Source organism: Bombus bifarius, unplaced genomic scaffold (assembly GCF_011952205.1).
Source record: "Bombus bifarius isolate JDL3187 unplaced genomic scaffold, Bbif_JDL3187 scf7180000009125, whole genome shotgun sequence".
Classification (NCBI taxonomy): domain Eukaryota; kingdom Metazoa; phylum Arthropoda; class Insecta; order Hymenoptera; family Apidae; genus Bombus; species Bombus bifarius.
In genome coordinates this window covers 6,795,036-6,817,868 of record NW_022884914.1, presented here as the reverse complement: position 1 = coordinate 6,817,868, position 22,833 = coordinate 6,795,036, and the positions used below count along the sequence as shown (strand labels likewise).

The 22,833-nt window shown below is 39.5% G+C and overlaps 1 protein-coding gene across 5 annotated transcripts in view; it reads right to left on the bottom strand.

Moving 5' to 3' along the window:
- The window catches only part of LOC117213690 (teneurin-a), a 702,857-nt gene extending 680,870 nt beyond the window's left edge, over positions 1-21,987 (bottom strand). For all 5 annotated transcript variants that reach the window (XM_033459237.1, XM_033459239.1, XM_033459241.1 and 2 more), the window contains exon 1: positions 20,592-21,987. The gene's annotated coding sequence lies outside the window, so the exon portion shown is untranslated. The remainder of the gene's footprint in view (positions 1-20,591) is intronic.
- Between the last annotated feature and the right edge of the window lie 846 nt (positions 21,988-22,833).

Genomic DNA, 22,833 nt, shown 5'->3' with positions numbered 1-22,833 from the left:
ATGGGGGTCATCCTATATCCGTACTCAGTGTTAAACGAATTCATAACTCGTTAATCCAAACAGCGCACATAACTATCCCTTAGCGACGCTATTCGTATCATTCTCTGTTAACTGTTCCATTTCTAAATTATTTAGCAGCCAAAAACACTTGTTTTTAATTCTTCTGTCCATCAGATGACAGGTAAGCGATTTGTACATTTTCACATTTGTATAAAATTCGCACCCTATAATTCTATGATCAACTGTCAACTACAGTAACATTGTACTTCATAATTCTAGATATACGAAGACTATGAGAAAGGAATATGACAAGTAAAATTTTGTTGACTTGTTGATTTTAATGTCAATATAACGTGAAAGTAAAATAACTTCCATTAGAAGTAATATAACTTAAGGTTATAATATTTAATCAACACAGTCATATTCAATAAACGTTATTTATTTATATTCTCTTGCATAAATATCCGAAAGCCTCATGAATAACCAGCAGGGCCTTCGATCACAAGAATCGTCCGCCACAGGTTGTCATACATCTTCTTCTTCACGTTGCAAGGCGAATAACAACGAACTCGTAATTAATTGATCGGTGATGGCGGCGCGTTCTAATGTTAATGGTGCGAAACACGGTGCCGTGTATTTTCAGTTTGCCTAATGCATTTGCGGGACGGCTCATGCGTATCTTTTGATCGCACTAACGTACCCGGCTACTGCTATGTGTGTGCGTATAAGTGTGTGAAGGTGCGCGCGTTCACTCGCCCTCTGTGCAACGTTCGGTATAAAGGATTGTTATTTACGGCACGGTTTATATTTCATCGGAATATAATGGAAAATGGACCCAACGTTATGCGCAACGTATAGTTTCCCTCCCATGACCCTGCTAGCGGCACATATATCCTTGCCGTTCTCACTTTGGCGCTCGCCCAGCGGTGTATTTTGACATTTGTTCAACGTTGAAATATGCACCTATAAGCATCTCTGTAATTATTCGAACGGTTATATTCACGCCTGGTCGCTACGACTATTTGAAATTATTAATCCATCCGGAGAGAATTACGCTCGATTTACGTGGTTTAGTAGTTCAACCCATTAGAAACACGCCTCTTTGGACGATTATAAAGGAGCCTGCAAGAGGATCTCAAAGGGAAGTTAGCTCGAATGTTGTGTGTAAAACTGTTTCAAGGTGAGCAGTGAATTCGCAAATGTTCGAGGAATGTTTGATTTGCTGAATTTGAGGTCGTTGAAAGTGAAGTTTTGGTAAAAGGAATTCAAAGACGGTGAATCATTCGCCTTGAGAACTTAATTAACTTCTTGGCAGCTTATTTGAAAATACGAAGTCGAAGCATTTAAATAATTTTATATAGAATCTATTCTTGCATTAACAAATTACCTTCTTTGATATATTTGAACGTAGCACTCAACACTGAGCGAATGTTATATGACTATTGTCTCGCTATAACTACAAGAAAATCCTAAATGCAGAACTACTTAGTAATTAAATCCACTTCTTTTCTATTCTTTCCACTCTTTGCCTAAAAAGTTATTCAACTTCGCGTACATTTCCAACCAAACGAACTTCGATCCTTCTTTCCTGAAAACCGGGCTCTGCCTTCCATCCTACACAAAAATCCGCACCATGCAAACTCGGTCTTTCAGTATAGAACTTTGTAACTTCAAAAATTGACGCGATTCAAAGTAGCCGGTGCGCAATTTGACGCAAACTAACCTAGGCTAGTCCAAACAGTCTTTGAAATTTGGCTTCTGGTGCAGTTGTGAAAAAGGAAAAAATCTTACACGTGTATGCGAGAGAAGGGAAATTTCCACGAAAGTCAGTCAAAGATCAGGGGAAACGATGTAGCGGAAACGAAGCTCAGGCAGCGCGCGTATCCGGTCTCCGGAGTCACTTCAGTTCGCTCATTTTGCCAACTTTTTCTTGCGAGTCTCGCACGCGACCATCAAAGAACGTAATTTCCTAGTCGGTGAGACCAAGAAGGAGCCATGGAACCATTTCCGTCAGCTACCATGCACGCGCGTTCATAATGTAAATGCAATGATTTAAAATTACTATAATTGACACAAATTAACGATGTACGAAAAATTATTCATACGAGTTCGACGAGACAAAAATTTGCCATTACCCATTCATCAAGAATACCTTTACGGCATTCAAGTTAGAGAAGACACGTTTGGAAAATAAAAATAGTAAACGATAAATTTAAATCCTAGCTTGCGAATCAACAGCTTTCATGCCTTATTCGCGAACATCGCTTCGTTCGTTTCCTTTTCTCCAAAAGCATGGGTCACGTGTCTAGTCGCAACAGTCACCGCTTTTCATCTTACGATGCTTTGGACAAAGTTGCATCTAGCTGGATGCTGAGGAGGCTGGTAGAAACGGCAAGCACAGACGAAAAGCCACGACAACCAGGAGCAGGTGCGACGGAGATGGAAAAGAGGACGGAGGAGAGCAGGAAAGTGGGCAGGTTACCGGATTGTTACGAGAGCGGGTTTACGAGGTCTCGGTGGACAGGAAGCTAAGGAAAGGGGGACACGTCGCTTCTCTGCGAAAGGGGAAAAGCGTTATCTTGCCGTGTGTGACTCGAATAACGAGAGCAGCCTTCGTGAAGTCCGCTCGCCAGACGTCTTATCGTGGCAACGTTAATGCGATTCCTGTTTCTACAATTCCGGGTCTTCGTGCTCGATTTTGTCACCAAGCGGCTTCTGTTCACCCTAGACTCACTTCCGCCCCGAAAGTAATTTTTTATTGGCTGGAATAATGGAGGAGAAACGTTGGGGCTGAGTCTGGGAATGGAGAACGTACTCGATAATGATGGCTAGCACCGAGAAACTTGAATGCACCGGTTATTTGGCCGATCGGATTGATTTCTTTTTAAACGGATAGATCGTTTTGCCGAGTATGGGTCGTTACTCTTGGTTATCGTTATTCGTAGAGATTTTTGTAATATTTATAGTATACTGTGTTCTGACACTGGCCTTAGGGCGGAGAATTCGGGAAAATAGGTCAGTACGGGTCACACCATAAATCAACCTCAAGTATTCCGAACCTTCATCTGACTACAATAGAATTCTCTCGTTGTAAATCGATAATGTACCCTTTGAACAAAGTCTTCGATCTGTTACTTGCTTTTTCTCGTATATTTATGAAAGCTTTAGTAATCACATATCATTTTCTTGTATTATCTGATTCGAAAGGGATCAGATTTCGTAATAACAGAATTTTTATTTCGTATCGAACGAAACACACCGTATCGTCGACTAATCACGTCTCGTAATTGTTGTAATTCAAATATTTAGCCTCACTTCAAGATCCATATACATCCACGATATACGTATCGCGCGATTACATTTTCTGCTCGGGTTAATTTCACCGTGCATCCACCAGGGCAGGCGTATCGCAAATAAAAATCTACACGTGGCAAAGGGTAGTCGTTTCACGTATGGCCGCTAATAAGGTTACACGAACAGAAGATGATCGAATCAATGAGCGGAACTTAATTGGAGAGTAATTGGATCGGGTCTGGCGATATCGACGTGGCGAGGCAAGGTGGATGACACAATGAACCGGCCGGAAGAACGTCAGAAATGACAAAGTTTGCCCAGGGTAATCTTCCGTTCCGGCCCGGTTCGCGATCCCGATAGGCGTTATAGTCCTTCCCGGATGGTCGGCCATTAATTCAAAGTCTAATCTCCAACGTAGTTTCCATACTTTTACACTGATCCTCAATTTGCCGATTACTCCGTACGGTGTGGTACCGACGTTTATATACCGCGAGATTCGCCGCCGTAGAACGCGAATTTGTCACGACATCTATTTTATATCATGACTCGTCCCGGGCCACCGTTTAAAAATCATCTATAAATTATGCAGACCCCACCGACGAGCACATGATATTAAACGCGACCTCCGTGGCATAATGTCTTCATACATATGCAACGAGCATGGAAAAATTCTGAAACAGAGGATCCTTAAGGGCCAACAAAGCATCGAGAAGTAGACGTTTGATGGCACTCTTTCGAGTGCCGAACATAGACGCGTTTCAAGAACATGGTAATGCTTCAGGAATATCTGCTCGTGCTTCGTGATCAACGAACAGTTTCGGAAGAAATATAGAGACATATTTTATATTCTTTCAAATTGTAGCATTTATAAGATAAATTTTAAAAAATTTAGTTCGTTATTTGAAATAAGTCGACAGAACAAATTACAATTGCACAAAGTTATGTAAATAGAGAGACTACTGCAAAAGATTCGACTTCGAATATGATATACACGTTAGACGCAAATTTATAGCGGACTTAATGAGTGGAAATTAGATGGTGGCGTTCAAATGGAAGCTGTCATGTCCAAGCTTATTAGACAAACGGAGGTACGTAACGGAACCGGAAGTGAACGTGCTTGCTCTTAACTGTACCTCGAAACAGACTTACGAAACGAAACATTTACTTCCAACTAGATTGCTCTGTTATCTCGCGACAGTACCTTGTTATTCATACTGGAACATTATTTGCGAGGTTCTCGGAGAGTCTTGCTCGGTAATTTCTATAAAAATATAAATATAATATTTCCTCTCAACATGTTGCCATTTTCCAATTAATTATTATCACGCATATCTATCACATCTTTAACATTCGAAACTCAATCACTCGCTGTAAATATTCACATGAAATTTCCATCTCCCATTTGTTACTTTAATAACGAGGCAAGCCTCGCGATATATTGTCCGTCAAAAGTGAAATGGTTGGAATATCCTCCAACAGACAGGAATTGTATGACCATAATTAGTTCACGTTTTAATTTCGCCTAAACCCGATTCCGTCCACCAATAAACGTATTTGCCGCGCCTCCGTTCAATCAACGCAATTTATACAAGAAAATCGACAGCTAACCGATAATTAACAACCACGATTACACGCTGAGTATACTAATCAACGCAGTATATTCAACGCGCTGATTCCACTGAATAAACGGTAACAGTATTACGTGTGTACACAACGCGGCGAATGCAGTTAGATAACTAATGCCAAATCGAAATAAATTACTCATACCTTTAGTCCGCGAGTGATAAATTGTTATCGAAACTTCTGCGCGTCCCACCGACCGCACTCGAGTTTGGAAAATGGCGGGATTAAAACACGCGTGTTGAACGTCCATTAGCAAGATTCGAAAGGACACTGTCGCGCTTGTATTCCGTTTCCGTTCAACAGGAAGCACTTTCATCTATTAATATTTAGTCAGAACAGCACCCGTCGATACTTGATTCATTGATATGCAAGTGACAGCCGTAACTATTACGTAATCTACACGTAAATTTCGTATGCTCCTCGTGCACGCCACAAAATGGATCGAAATTATGGCCAACCGTGGCGCCTCGAGTACGATGACAATTCACTCACAGCAATTAATATAGCGTACCAGAGAAAAATTTATTCGATTTCGTCCGTGTATTGAACTGTTTCTGGTTGTGGATTCGATATCTCTTTGCGAGAGACTTACTCGCTGAAATTATTCGTTGGAAAATATCCTGATGTGTAGAAGCCAATATTATTTCGAATACCTCGTATGAATAGATACAAATATAATTATAGTAACCAGTAGTTATTATGTAATTTACGTGTGCATTAACTTGGGGGTAAATGGGAATAAATGAACGAAGAACGTTTAGAGGTATATTCTAACAAAGTTTTTCGACATCATATTTATCTTCTCTTATTATTTTATTTTGTTATTTATCTTTTTATCTACCCCTATATAAACACTTTTTGCACAAACATATTTATTCTCCATTATCATACCGTGATAGTAAACAATATTCGATGCACGAGCAAATACTTACAGACGCTCGAGCATATACACACACGATGTGTACCAATTACGTTACTTAATCACACTTATCGATCCATCAATCCCCAAAAGGGTTAAACTGCATTACCGACTCCCAAATTACAACGCCTATTAAACCCTAACCCGATCGAAAATCACGAAGCACACACAAATTTTCGCTGTCTGAAAGGAACCGCGTTATTCCTTCATCGTGAGTTCTCAATCAACGAATCGATCAGTTGTCGATAACTGGTTAAACTGAGAAAAGTGGGTCGACTGAGGAGTCTAAAATGAGTCGAAAACTATTCAACTTTTACGGCGAATGCAAAACAGTCAAAGCTTATCTCGCGCGTGCTCGCATGGTGATTTATCCTTCCGGAAGTCGGGAACCTCGGGCACCGTTGGCCTACATAGTGAAGAGTTATGCCCGCGCCGTGGTACCGTGTCATACGAGTCACCGCTGCGAGACGTACGAGGAAATAGGAGCATCACCTTGCTTGAGTATCGCCGGAAATGCCGGAGACAACATTGAACACGGAACAACGACCATGGTCTTCTCGCTTAAGCGTCTGGCATGGCGGGAACGTCGTCACGATAAGCGTAGCTTCTCTCATCGATCCAGTGCACGATCAACGATAAAATTCGCCTCGTGATAAACTCTCTATCTTTCTTCTTCTTCCTTCATCCCTCTCTTCCGTTGTGTTCGTCCACAGTGAATCTATTCGGTAATATTCACGGAATCGATCGAGACACGAGCACGCGACCACTTTCTTTGCCTCGCCAAAAGAAACTCTCGGAGTTGTGTTCTTTGATGGATAGTTATTACGCAGAAGTTTCAGTAGCTTTATGGGATGACCTTTGGTCGATATGAGAAAATGAGTTGATAATTTGCTAATGCGATTGAAGTACAAGCATTAGGCACGAATAGCACGGAGTTCGAACCACAGGGAGAATTATTAAAGAACACGGCGGAGAATTACGTCAAACCCTCGAATTATATCGTAGGTTTTTAATTAGATTTTTAGTTTGGAGTTACACGTGCGATCAAATAACGGTTATCTAATAATGTATAATATATGACTCTTGTATGGAGGTAAAAAATTTGTGCAAGTTGTAAGTCTTGGATTATATACTTTTGAATAATACAGAAGTAGTTCACTATATTATTCGAGACATGGTTGCATGTAGATAACTTTGATTAAAGTTAGCAGTGGTTGTAAAGAAAATTTGATGTATAGTATGGAAATTGGTAAGAAAATTTGATGTATGAACCGCATTTCTGTTGTCTGATATTATCAGGATATGTACTAGGTAAATTTAAAGTAAATTTAAAAATAGGTCCTTATATTCTAATATTATGGAAATAGGGTAGGTATATAAGATATAATATTGCGGAAAATTTCAATAATAGTGTATGATTTTCTGAAGACTTTTGGCTTTTTAGCTCTTCCCCCGAAAAAAACCTAATGCCACGTGCCACGGAAACAGTGAACGACCGATCATAAATAGAGAAATTAATCCAGATTAAATAATATAAATAATATTCAATTTTTTATTCTTTAAAAGTCTTTCAATGTAACCGATAAAAGTAAGAATCACAAGAATATAACATAGAACACAATTAGGATTATTAATATATTGAAATAACTTGCACATAATTTACTATATTGGAACTGGAATGTTCAATTGGTCTTTCACGAAGTAAATTTAAAACAAAACGTAAGAAGTGAATCGAAGTAGACTTTGATCGACAATTGAACTGGAAATATCGCTGCTTTCGCGGAGAAAATGCATCGAGCTTTTAAGGTCATCAAGCGGAAAAAGTAGAATAATAAGTCAGAACGAAAATGTACAAGATAATTCGGGTCACTGATTCAGTCGTACAAAAGATATATATAATCTTTCTCTCGAGCAATGTAAGGTAAGTGACGAGGACGACGGTCGATTGAGTCTCAAGACCGTCTGTTTATCTCTTCGCTACGTGAATCGAGTCGCATTTGTTTTCCTTGGCTAACTGAGTCGAGTCTGCGAAGTTTACTTTGGACAGGTGAGGTGAGTCCCATCTACACAGAAATTTACATTAGGTTTTAATTATAATTTACCCTTTGTATTTAACCCTTGACTGTTATGATGAAATGGAAATGCGTTAATTCTATCGTTTAGTTTTCAAATATACCTCGATAAATAGTTCACTTAGGTAATGAAACTTGAATATTTTTGTATAGCTAAAAACTCGCATTACAGATTGCGAAACGGTATAGGTACAGACACTTCTCGTTAATCGCGAATACATGCAGCGTGTACGCGCCATAGAGGGATGAACGTCCGGCATTTTTACGTAATTGGAGAGTTGTAATCTGGTTGTCTGTAGCAATTAGCGTAATTTCAGTGCTTAAGCAGAAAACATTTTTTTCATGTACGCTTTATCGCGTGTTCGCCGGTTGGTTAGCGTGCGTAGCGCTGTACACCAGGCCATGACCAACCAAATCGATAAGCCAGGATATTAGCGATATTAACGCTTCTCTTGTTCATTGCTATTCTTTCCATCCTTTATTTTTTTTTTTCTGTTCTTCACGGAGACACGAACTTTTTTGTACCGCGCGATACAATCGATTTAAACGCCGTCTTTAAATTGGTTCCTGTGTGTTATCGGATTTTATTTGGTTTAGGAATTTTTATTTCTACAAGAAATTTAATTCCTGTAAAACAATTAATTTATTGCTTGTAATTTACTTTTAATTTTTCCATTGTATGCTTTTAATATAGCTTCATTAATCTTTGTATACGCAAATTTAATAGTACAAATACATTATTTTAAAAATATTAAATATTACAAAGTATCTAAAATGATTTTAGTCGTCACATATTTTTCTCCAAGTATTCTATTTTATATGCCTACAGCTGATAAATAAATGGTACTGAAACTCGTTCTGAAACTTCGTTCCTGACTTTTATTCAACTCGGGCACTGAGAAAACACGGTTCCATCCAAGTAGACCATGCATGAAAAATTCACTTGACAGTATCGTATTTATTCCATTAAACTAATGAATTTTCATTAATATTACTTGTTCATGTACCCGAATGTGTCGAAGGTATATGTATGTATAACGTATAGAGACGCACCATTACAACTCTCCTCATTTCTAATTTACTGTACGAGAGATGTTGTTACAAAATAATGACCCAAGCCAACAAATTCTACCTATATCACAAATTAAACATTATTACGTATTTAGAATTCGATTTACTGTAAAACGTTGCATTTAAACATCATAGTATAATTTTCTAATCGAGATACATTGGTCTGCTTAACATTATCAAAATCGGATATAAATACTTACCTAGCTTAAATTACCTTATTATATCAATAATCAGTTCCTTGTCATTATGTTTTATTCACTCCGTCAACTAGGAAAAACGAGTTAACTTTCTATCCCCTTGAATGTAATTATTTCAGATTATTTAACACCTTTACAATCTTACCAGAATTGTAATAAAAACAAATTAATCTGTCTGTATTGATCTTTGACTTGCTGTTCAAAAGAAATTTCTCATCGAAAAATAATCCGCTTAAAATTAGTATTTGTCGTATAAGCTGTATAGAATAACAAAATTTTAAGTCTAGAATAAACGAAAATTTAGTTTTTGTTCATCAACGCAAAATCGTACAAGAAATGGAATAATCCCATCATGACTGGCGGAAGATCAACGAATATCACGATACATAGTACGTAGACACGGGGAACGACCGCGATATTCCGGCAAACTTCCGCCATTTCCGCGGGATTAATACAATTCCATGGAACTTTAACAATCCGCGGCGCAACTAGCTAAACTAAACAGATTTCGTTGTGCGAGGAAACGTCAATTCTGACGTATGCGTTTGATTTTAACGACTTGTATACACACCAATACCAGAGGTACCGAGGCTTGTTCGTAACTGACGGCTTGACGTTTGCACGCTGATGTGTACTGATTTTGGATTTCCATCCGCGGCATGCGGGGAACAGAGACGAATCGTGTATTCGCCGCGTCACGGGTAATGAGGAAATCATGCCCTGTACAATTAATCCCGGCCAAGTTGAAATCGTTTCAACGAAGCACCCTCGATTACCAAGCGCAAAACCGCCAAGACGATCGACTATCGAGGGTACGCGTATAATACCCGGCAACGATCTCGTTTGTTCCAGAGAATTTAAACGATCTTGGAAGATATTTAGTTCGATAACGCCGGTTTACTGTTCAAAATTTATTATATGTATGGAATGTTGCGGAATTACTTTGGTAGAAATTTAATAGGTAGACTAAAGAATAAATATCTGTAGAATAAAATACAATTATGGAAAATCTTAAAATCTTTAATTATTGACTAGCGCAACTACCCTTCGGACATTAGCGAAAAATCATTGAGTTTATGTGAGGACTAAAGGAAGACCAAGGTGATATAGGTAGAATAGATAGAGAAGAATTAGAGAAAATACCTAGCTAGGAAAAAGAAAAAACAAAATCCGCTAGCGAAGGACACGTTCCGATGAAGAAAAGGTCGTTAACAGTGGAAAGACAAAGCGATTGAAAACTGAAACGAATAACAAATCCTCTTCGAGTTCTATTAATAAAAAATTTCAGCATTAAACTGAGGACGAACAAACCAAGAAAGAACAGAAAACAGGATACAAAGGTAAGGTAAAGGAAAAAAGGAATTGGTTAACGGAGCTTTATCCCCCTTGGTAGGCTAGATAACCGGACAGGTATTCTGATCGCGTATCAGAACGATATCACGTTCCCTAACAGCAATGCATAACGTGCACATGTATACGTGATCATGGGTGTAACGCAACGCAAAGAAGGGAGGCGACTGGATAGGCAGCCGGGGTGTAACAAATAACGCCCGCACTTATCTGAGTCATGCACTTTTCAGTGACAAGGGCGTATGATTTATTGCCTACAAGCTTGCTACAATGAGTCCAGGACGTGTTAAACTGACCGCGTTCATCATTAAAATTAATGGGTATTGGATACCGGCCGCATGGACGTATACATACATATATATTGTATATATATATATATATGAAAGGGAGGCAGGGATAAGCGAGACAGATAGAGAGGCAAACTCCCGGGGACAAAAGGATCTCGTAATCATTTGGCCCTTCTAATTATTCATCCCGTGTTCCGTGTGTTCCACAGAAACATATTTAAAAAAATATTCGTAGTCTGGTAACAACAGAATGTGTGAAATATTAAAAGAAATATAGTATAGGAACATGTAAACTTGTAATACGCGATAGGTTATGGGGAAGGGTTAGGTCTCTTGTGAAGGGTGAGTTAGCAAATTAAGGGCGTAATTGAGGGGAATCTCTTGTATTGATAATGAAGGGTTTAAACGATATTTCGAGGGAGCTTCGATGATATACTCCGTAATTAGACATAAGGAGAGCATGTATTTCAAGGGACGCTTTAATAAAAAATTAATAATAAAAAGTCGAAGTCTTATGAATACAAAACGACAACCTAAATGAAAGTTATGGAATGAAAGTTAATTAAAGCTGTTGAAGCTAAATAATCTTACACGAACCATCTTCGAATACAACTACGGATACCAAAAACTCGAGTGCGAATGGTAACACTGTATAACGAACATAATCCACGCAATCCAGACAAAAATTCATTTACCTTAAACCACTTAATTCACGAATCTCCATTACCCAATCCTGCCCATTCAGCTCGTCGAACCCGTAATACTACCATCCCGGCCATGCTTTCTCCGACAACTCACCCAGGCAAGGTCTCCGTCTGCGAAAAATTGACTTGAAAGCCGCAGAACCGCGGTACCCCTTGTTGTAGAAATTTCGATCGAGGGGCAGAGGGAAATGGTTTATTTTAACGCGATATTCGCCCGAACGTTTGAATAAAATTCACCTTAGACGTACAAAAGAGAATTGATGCTACCGCGTCCCTCGGTTGAATTTTAAAGCGAAGTGCCGACGGCGGCATTGGCGAATTGAAATTCGTAATACGCGGCGGATGTAAAAACTCCGAGGTTCGTGTAGACGGGACCGCGTAAAAAGCACTTCCGGAACCGGCCGTAAAGTTCTACAATGTGTTGCCGCGGCAATTTACGCGAGAAGCCCGTTGCGGCGAGTTCTAGCTGCTGTACCGTCAATCGTACATACGTATTACACGCACTCATCTCAGGTGTTTAACGTTCGCCGTCACGAAATTGTCCCGGAAGCGACGGCGTCCATTGTGCCCGGCGAATATGAAACGTGTTAAACTAACCGCCAACATCCATTAAAATTAATGGGTATTGAATAGCGGAGATGGGGCGCACTGCAAGCCGAATGAAGTGCTACATCGTCTCTGGCCAGACGCCTGCCTCGTACCCGGTGAATCGCTGAAACCTTTCAGTTGGCGATACAAACTACCCCTGATCGAGCAAAAAACCTTGCTCGAGGATCGAGCCAGTAGAAATGGAAAAGTTGAGAGTACGTGTACATACATTAAATGCCATGGTTCACTGATCTTTTTATTAGTGTACATTTATCTTCGAATGCGATTATTACTCTGTGATTTATATAGGAATAAATTGCTGCTTTGTGATTATTATTAATTTACTGTGATAGTGACTCTACATTTACTTTACTTGATTTTTATTAATTTAACATATAATATATATATATATTTTTGTGTTATTTGCGGAGAAATATAACTATAATTAATCACAATCATTACCATTGTAGAATTTTCCAAACGCCAAACTCACTATTAAAATTTGCGGCGACACGTTTCTCAATTATATTTTCGAAATTTTCGGAATTGCAGCTAGAGCATCACGTTTAATTGCATGATATACAGTACACCCGTGTACAGCATCAATTCGCATTAAAATTAACACGCGATTAAGAATCAGTGCAACTTATCTGCCGCGAATACAACAGCGACGCTTGTATCAAAGAGATTTTGCTCGTTAATAACGACGAATAAACGCGCACAAAAACATCCGTAAATTCCCCGGAACAATTCGAGAGGAGGAATTCCATTTGAATAATAAAAGAACGCTTCTGTGGGCGAGAGGGTGGAGAGGTGGAAAGAGTAGAATATGCGAATGAAGAGTTTCTCGGAAGAGAACGCTAATTCAGGGAGGAAAGAAATCCCGCCTTCGCCCGGTAACAACAGCTTTTACGTTTCGCTTCTAGTTATACTTGACCTAGTGCCACCGGGCGCGGTAATCACTTTTCTTTTCCGATGAATTTCCCCTCGATATTCCCGGAAGTTCCACCGCGACAGCAGGACAGTAGACCGTTTGCCTTGTACGAAACTTCTGAGAAACGAAGCTCGATAATATACAAAGCAGTCGGTCATGCGAACCAATCGTAGATCACGGGCTTCTGCATAATAAGAAAGGAGAGGAATTTATCAATTTTCTACTAGTCAATTGCTGCTCTGTACTTTGTAACAGAGATCTTGTTGCATCTGTTTTCTGCTTTAAAGCTAACGAATTGCTTCGTATTTACTATACAGATTATCTCGAGCAACTCGACTCAAACTTTGTAATAATAGAAGGCATAACAATTAAATTTTGATATGCAAAATTAATAATATCTGTGTTTCGAAAGTGAACGTTGAGAGAAACTTTAAAGATTCAAAGATTATCTCCACTGTATAAATGTAACAATTTTAATACAGAAGATGATGAATCCAAATATAATGAATTAAAAGATAATAAATCTAAATAAATCTTGCAAACGTTTATAAATACCGGAGGATGTAGTTTGTTAAACGATGATTAAACATTCTATTCACTTTTACACCTGTTTTCCTATTATGTGTATTGAAATTCGCTCGATAAGTTGCGTAAAATGTGTAAATGAGAAAGCAATATCGTTTAAAGTCAGAAGTTTCTGTTTCCAATTCCACTTCCATAAATTTCGTTACAAAACCGAGTAACGAGCCCCGCGGAATACGCAGCGAATTTCCTGGATTAAAAGGGAGGCGGTATTTTGTTAAAAATTTCGTTGGTATGCAGAAACGATACGAGCATTGTTTTACCGAGTACAAAGATGCCAGTACTGATTATGTTACGGATCGCGATCATATAATGTTATTCAATGTGGAAATCTGTATCGGTTTTTTAACGAAGCTACTTGTAGCAGTGCCGAAAATGCATTCGGAAATTATAAATAATACCGATAATATAAACATTATAATACGAAATTGCAATTTTAAATGGGCAACAGAACACGCGGAAAAGAGTTTTTATATAAATGTATTGCAATGCTTTATGATATGACACGCTTTAAATTTATTTTACCTTTCTACCGTATACTTCCATTAAGAATCTACGGTTCTTCTTCTTACTTCATAAATATAAATTTAGGTCGGTTACTATTTGTTATATTCATCGATAATGTTAAATTAAAATTTCGAATAATGTTACGACGTGTTCAATTGTATATTTGTAACAGAAATTTCTACTACGAACGATACTAAATATATGAAAATAATTAAACTGAGAATTCACACTTCATTCGAAACTACGACCGAGAGTCTATTTAAAATTTTTGCTGAATATAAAATGTGGCTGCTTTTCATTATTTTTTAATCCTAAAGTCGACTATCAAAGATAAATTCAGATAGTTTTCGCTGTTTATGCTATATAAATTTCAAAAAACGATCGATCTTCACGAGAAACATCCGCGAGGCATAAAGAACACTTCTACTGTACATCACTGCACGAATGATGATTTGCATACAACGGTGCAGCGAAACGAATTCAATCTGTTAAACAAGCCATGGCTCGATCGCTCAAACGATCCCAGTGAGCAAGAAAAAAATGGACCAAATCAACATCGAAAAAAATAAACTACAATCAGCCAACGAGCTAGGTGAACTCTTCCGATGTAACACAAAAATCAGTATTCCACTTCGTAATATCAATACAACGAAACATACCATAAGTTAAATTACTTCTGTCATCACGCACACCTCTGTCGTTCATCTGCACATCATACGCATTATTCTTCAACATTAAGATAAAAGATAATATTATAATTGGCTGACTGAAAAATCCCATTTCCTAAAATCAAGCTTTTGCTCGAAACACGCCTTTAAATGATTCTCACTGGCACTCACACGTACTTTATTTATCGTATAACCTCTCAAGCGAACGCAATGAACAAGGGAAGAAGTCCTCAGGAATACTTCGTCCAAATCTTCTTTAAAACCTTCGCATTAGCGCGCATACTCCTCAAAATTCGCTGTTCCTTCATCACTAATGATCCACGTTGCAACAATGAAATTTCGTGAACAGGTCGGAGATCATGGAACGAGAAGTGGAAACGACAACGAAGTAGAGAAACGCAATGGTGGAAGAGGACAAAGATAATGGACACGAGAAAGGCAGTGCGACGAGGAGCAGCACAGGTAAATCGATCTGTCGGCGCACGTAACACGCGGTTAAGTAGCGCGTTAAAACTCCGCGAACGTTCCGGGTATGCTTTCAGCATATTTGCATAAGACTCTACTTTGTGGCGCGTACACGCACACACGGTTGCGTTACACTCACAGTTACGAGGATGTCACATGGACGTTCGTATGTCCGTACGAAATGATGAGAAAACCGAACCATCCGCCGCCCGGACTGCGTTTCTGCGAGATGTATAACGATTAGTTAAGAATCTGATTGCACTTATTGAATCACTCTTAGAAAGAAAGAAGGTTTCATGATCAATCATTCGTGCATCGACGACGATCGCGTGACTCCGTTTAGACATTCCTCGGGGCGAAATTGAAAACTCGCGTGGAAATGTTTTCCTTCCTCTTATTTACTCGTTACTGACGATCGATGTGCTGCTCGATTATAGCAGGATTGAATGAAGATACCGCAACAGTATGAAAAGTGATAGAAATTTAAATATTGGGGAATACAGCTTTCTTTGATTTCAGTGAGAGACTTTATTGATCAAGGCAGTTAATCTTAGTTGGCAAAAAGTGACACGTGAAAATAGAGAACACATAATAAATAGCAAGAGGCGATGCTATTTTGCAGTTTCCGGGATAAAAGCGAATTCGTTCTAACGCGAAAAAGGGGAATATTTTTAGTTATAAAATATAACAGGATATCAAAATGAAGCGAAGATCTCTTCAATAATTGAGAAATATTACTTCAAATTTAATAATTGACTGTTTTAAACTGAATGGATAAATTTTTGTACGTAGTCATTGGAAACGAAGTTATAAAAATCGAATAATTAAGAGTGACGAATACCAAAGATATTAAAGGTATCCAAGGAAAGATACTTTCTAGTTTAGATGAATGGTGAATATAGAAGAATTATAAATTTCTGTAATAAGATATATCCATATAATATATATATTCCTTATAACTAGAAAATATCCTGAATCATATATGAAAATACTAAAAATTCTCGATAATCAATCTTCCAATTCTCAGGAAATATTATCTTCTTCTTAGAATCTACGTGTTATAGACCAGATATAGAAATCGGAGGAATAACCTTCAATATTAAAAGCTTTGGCTGGCAGAAAAATGTTACAAACATTTAAGAAGAAACGTTTAAGTTCTCTCTTCTGTCTCTTACTATCTCCCTCTCTCTTTCTGATACGCATTCACGATTCGCTGGCAATTTAAAATAGTGCCGTTTGCATTTCCCTCTCAATTACGGAAATATCAAGCAGAAACGCCGAGAACTTCAAGTATCCCGAGCATAGTTAATTTCTATTACATTTGTATATTTAATCTTCTCTCTCGGAGGAATAATCGCGTCGGCGGGTCAGAGATTCCGGAACTTTTGATAAAACTGTAAATAACGGCGACGCGGCCAGAGCTTAACTTTTACCAAGAGTTCGCTGGCCCCTCTAATTAGCGACATTTGTTGAAAAAATTATCGATAGAATCGAGTAGAAAATGCATCTGTGGCCTACGCAATGTCACTTCAGGTTGAGTATGTCTCGTTCGTCTTCCTGCCAAGTATTGGACGACCGAGAATCCTGTTTTTAATTTCAATCAAAAACTATTATTTATCATAGTAATATTTAATTTGCGTATACTTCGCTATCCATCGTGATTGTGTGTTTCTAGCAGTTGGTTAAAGAATTACTTTTTTCGTAATAAAAGTATTCAAAGCAAGCTCGAACGATATGAATTCTCAATTTGAATATATTTTATCGCTTGAAAAGAGACTTTTGCATTGCACTCTCTTAGAAACAAACGTCGATTTCTTCCGTTTTCCAGCCGGAGTTTCAACAACATCAAGGGATTTTAGCGACATCGGGAGATAAATAAAACGCAGCGTTAAAGCGCAGTAAAACGTAGCATTAAAAACTCGTCCTCTTTCTAAACATTGCTCTCAACATTGCACGACCTCAACAAAAAAAAAAAAAAAAAAAAGAAGAAGAGAAAAAAGCGGAAGGAGAAGAAAAAAGAGTTCACCTTTTTGTAGAGCACAGGTCAAGCAATAGAGCGACGTATCGTGCCACATTCTTTTTTTTTTTCATCGGCGTAAGCCTGCAGATCGCCGTTAACGTTATATATCGAGTTGCAATACCAAGAAGAATTACGTCCGCTTTTTTCCTTTCTTTCTCCTAGTTGCCATTTAAAAACGTCATCGAGCCGATATTAATAGCTATTAAAAGCGACGGTGGACTTGTAATCGCGTGAAATCGAGTTACGCCACGGAAATTAGCCGCATACTCTGTAATAAAAACGATTACTCGAATAACTTGCGGCTACTGGCGAGTTGTCACGTGACTGGATCATTTATGGCCGGATCATTGGCGATGCGCGGATAAAAGTTCGTGCACCATGTAACGAGCGGCCTCCGCGGTGGTTCGCCGCTTTGTAAAAGCGACCAACTTAATTTAATCGGTCTCGAAACGCGCGCGCACACACCTCGCCGGTTTAATCGGCAATTACGTTCAACGAATATCGCGCCGAGGCCATTGGCGGGTTTTGCAAAACGCGATTCATGGTCGCGTGGAGCCCGCGCGTTGTTTGACAGATTGTTTACGGAGATTTGCGGTAAACTTTACTTTTAATGTATTAGCAGCCGCTGCCATAAAATTAATATCGTCAGATTTTTATTTATTTTAATTCACAATAATACGATAATCGATTAACCTAAAACATTTGTTAAAGAGATAAAAGTATTCTTCGATACACCGATTAAGTAAAGCAGATGTAAGAGAGAGAGAGAGAGAGAGAGGGAGAGAGAGAGGGAGAGAGTCAAGCTTTGAACCATTGCAAAGTAAATACAGTATTATGGCCGCAAAGTTGAACGTTATTTGAATTAAGAATGACTGTAAAGAAATAGGAGAAAGATGTTAGAGCTTGGATATATTCTATACTTTCTGGAATACTTTAAATATTTGCTGTAGGTAAAGACCTTTTTTAGCGTTTCGATTATTAATATAAGATCCGCGGTACGAGTTTCTTTCACCGGAATACTTTTCACAATATTGTACAGCTTTACATTATCTATTATCTCTCTAATATTTCAGAAGTTTCATCGCCAAAAGAGGGTACTGTTTGCAAAGTAACGAGGTAATCAATGAATTTTTGAACGCCTTTAAAGGTTATAAACTACTTTTCTTTCAATGACTGCTTTACTGAGAAAGGATCTCGTAGTTTAAGTATGAATGTGTGACTGTTTAATGCTCTTAACTCTCAATCCTCTTTCAGATCTCTGGCTAACTGAAATCAATACTAATTCAACGTTAATACGCTCAAAATGCAGAAAACATAGTAAGGTACTGAATATAATATCTACCACCTGGAACAACAAAATTTCAATTTGCATAAAATATCATTGCTCGTAATATTTTTGACATTACACGATTCTACAAAAATACTTGTCTATGTGTGTGGGAATATTTGCAAAAAATACTAGTTTTAATGATCATAAATTAATGACTAAGATAATCGTATGACTATTTTTATATCTCAGGTAGCTATGAATCTACTGAAGATAGTAAAATATTTAAAAATTCTGTGATTTATAAGTATCACAAATCCCTAAAATCTTATAAGAATATTTGTAAATTTCCTTCATGTCACGGCTCAGTGAAAAATGTCGCATAAAGCATACTAACAAAAGTACTACCAGAAGACGCGCGGAATTATCGTTGAAAAATGTTGTACCTGCGATTGAGGAACGTCGAAGCGCGAGAAACGAATAAATTCGGTCGCAAAATATCAAATTTATCCGTGAGAAAAGAGAGAGAAGCGGCGGAGGTGCGAGCTCGAAGCGGATCGGTACAGCCGCGTGGGAAAGTTTCGCGCGATTCTCGAAGAATTCGAAGGTTTGCGAGGGAAAGGAGCATCTCCTTTAGTTTCGAAGCTTTAAGAATACGGGGGCGATCTGAAAAATGGGTCGAACGTTTTAAAAGTGTATAACGCTCATAAAAATAGACAAGCCGCGAGCCGGTTAATGTAAATCCGTGAATCTGTTTTAATATACTTTGCAGACACTGAGAAATTGCTGTATTTGCGGTTAACGGCTTCAATATAATGTAAAGATATAATGTAACGTCTTGTATCGTGACAGGAACTATAAAATGTTTACAAAGAAATTCGACGTATATAATAACTTCCCGAAATAAACATGGTTCCGTGTTTAACGTGTTTCGGATTTATTTTAACATAGATCGCTACGTAGAATTTCTACGTTGATTTCTCTATCAACTGAATTCCTAAGTAGTATACCGTAAAATTGCTCAGACGCGTTCAACGGTACTGCACGTTTGAAATAAACTGAAATGATAAAAAGACGCACAAAGTGCATTTGTACACTTTTAGATCGTCTCAATATTTTTATGGTAATATAATATTTGTAATTTGTTCAAATCCTCGTACGTAGACACAGGTATTTCATTGCAATGTTTCAACTTGAAACAAGAAAATATAAGAATTATATTTGCAGATCGCTACGTTAACGACTGTTCTACTGTTTACCTTCACAAATGCTGCACACTCCCAAATTTTTTACACCGTTCTCCAACTAAACGTAATGATAAACAATACCTTATTGTAAGATTTTAAAATATAACAAAAGAGTACACGAAATCAATGCGCAAAGCCACATTAAAGAAATATTTTTTGCTTATTCTCGTGAATACGTCCTCTCAAATCCCCGCAACCCTCTTCGAAATTACTCGGTATACAATCGTTATTTCGTCGGGACGCTTCAACCAACCGTGTAAAAAAGCGTATACTCGTATCTGGGTCGTAGGGAATAGAACAAATACCGGAAATATAAAAATCATAACGAACCGTGCCACTTTCTTCTCTCTTTAATACGTGACTCAAGCGATGCGACGCGCGGCTCAAAGCGCCCATCGTTTAATTAAACGGAACATTTACGGGCGACTCCTGTTTCTTTGCGCGGGAATAAACGCAAAAGGGATTAATCGACATCGAAAAAACATTTTCCAAGTGTGTGTACATGTGAATCACCGAGAAAAGGGAATAAAAAAAGGTAAAACGATCGACACGATGTTTTCACGGTATCCGTAGGTGTGCCCAATTCATAGTTCTACCCTAGCCAATTATAATTTCATTCCCCGAAATTCCCATCGATTAATTCGAAGCAGCCGTACTCTCTAATTAAATCCCAGCCATGCAAACCCGAATAATTCACGTTTGCAAATCAATCGAATCGCGCGGTAAAGATATCTCCAGCCGCCCGATATCCATATAGGTACGTATAGTTTGTATTCGTAACCACAAGGGAACTCACCTTAATTCGATGCTCTGCTTCCGTTTATCATTGATGCTGACGATCACGTCTCGAGGCTGTATGGTTTTGTCGTCGTTGCACTTTGTGGAGGTCACTTTGCCGCACAACAGTTCACCAAGATCGACCAAACGGCTCCCTTACTCGCGCGTCGCCGTATCACATACGCTGACGCGAGCTAATAACGGCATATATTAACGACAGCACCACGATGGACGATAAGGTTCCGTGGATGGACGCGCGGTTTAATCCTACGGGAATGTGACGGCGCGTACGCTTTCTACCGTCGCGTCGCTTCGTTGTTAAGAAGATATTAACCGATTCAGAAAACCGGGCAAACAGTTCTTATTTCACTGCACTTTTTCTCGTCGAAACACGCTTAGCCGCCGATCAGTTTGCCCCGGGACTTTTCAATCCTTTTACCCCTCACACGCGACGAGAAAGTTTCGTTCTCGTTTCACTTTCTCGAACAGCGGCAAGACCTGTCCCCTACGTAAACACGACTAGGATGCACGATTACGCGCTAAAAAACGAGTCGATCGAAACGATTCACTGATTTACGGACATTCACGAGTATATGTAAGATTATGTAATAGATAGAAGCTCGTGTCACACGTGATGAGACGATACAGTCCAAAACAAAACAACGTCACCAGCTGATTCCGCTTAACCGGTTGTTTAACCGCTGACAGAACGCAAACAGAACGCGACAAGGAGAGAACGAAGAGAAGAAGACGAATCAGCGCAAAGTAGGTAAAAGGAAACGCGTAAGAGGAACACACGAAAGGATAACGCGAACAGTAGAAACAGACAGGCGGTAACAGGAGCGTGTGTTTCACCGCGCGACGACGTAAACACTTCGCACGAAAGCTCTCGACTGGCTCGGCAGGGATGACCGAGCGGCACAGTTCAGTGGTTCGCGCAAGTAGCTCGGTAACGCGGCGTAACAGTGCGCAAGCTGTGCTTTTGTGCGGCAGATGCAGCCCCCGTACAATCGGTAAGCTGACAGTTACTCTCTCTCCCTTTTCACCTGCCTCCCGCCTTCTTCTCTCGCGTGCCACTATCGTCCTTCTCTCCTGCCTCTCCCGTGCGTATTTCTTCCTCGTGTGTCAACCTCTGTTAACGCGTGTTAATCTCGTTAACGTATGTTAACGCACGCCAACATGCGCACCCGTTGCTCGATTTCCTTTACGTTCGCACGTTGCCTGCCGTCGAGGTTCTTCTATGCGGGGCATCCGAGTCGAGATGCGAAGCAAAATCTCGAGAGAGGAGCGTGGTGGTTAGATACGAGAGATCTCGCGCGAACACTACGTTCTCCCCTTTCCCTATCCGTCGTCGGACTGACGAACTCCGTGGTGAGACTGACCGTCCGACCTGTGTGTACCTGCGCCGCGGCAGAGCGGCCACGGTGGATCGCGAAAAGTAACTGGCGAGCCGACCGACCCCGATTGCCTCGAGTCTGCGCCCTAGCGACATTTCTCGTGTACCGGATATAAAATATAGACGCCAGCTACCGTGTACGTGTACCTACGCGTCTCGCGCTCTCCATTCTGCTCCATTCTGCTTCACTCTAGTTCTTCCAGCCTCTATACTCTATACTCTCTAACCTCTTCTACACCGTGTTCTTGCTCTCTCTTACTCGTTCGTTTTACTTTGCCACGCGCGCCTTCTACTATCGTCGACTATGGCGAGACTTGAAAAGGAAGAAACCTTCCACCTCCTCTTCCCCTTCCTTCCTCTTTTCTTTCCCTTCCTTCCTCTCCTCTTTCTTGCCTCCTCTTTCTCTTTTCCGTGCACAGCTTTTATTCGCTCGGTTCTTGCTTTTTCTTGCCTAAGCTCTCCACTTTGTTTGCCTGTTTCCTGCTTTCTTCCTAACGCTTCTCCTTCTTCTTCTTCTTCTTCTACGTTCCGTGCCGTCTGTTTGCTCTTCTGATCCCTCGCCCGTCTGTTCGCGTGTCCCTGCCCGTCACCGCTAGTATGCGCTGCTAGCTGTTTTAATCGTGTTGCCATTACAATCTTAACGCTAGTCGATTGTATCGAAAGGTATCGAAGCGTCACCAAAATCGAGACGGTTGAGTTCTCGCGTGTCGAATGAAGTTCTCAATTGGTTCGTGGTTTCGTTAGAGGTAGACCTGGTTAAGTAGAAACCCCGGTTTTGCTGGAAGTTCGAATCGAAGTCGTTGTTTCTTGAAAATCAAAGTGGATCGAGTTTCGTACAAAGGTTCAGGTGAAATGTCCGTACCAA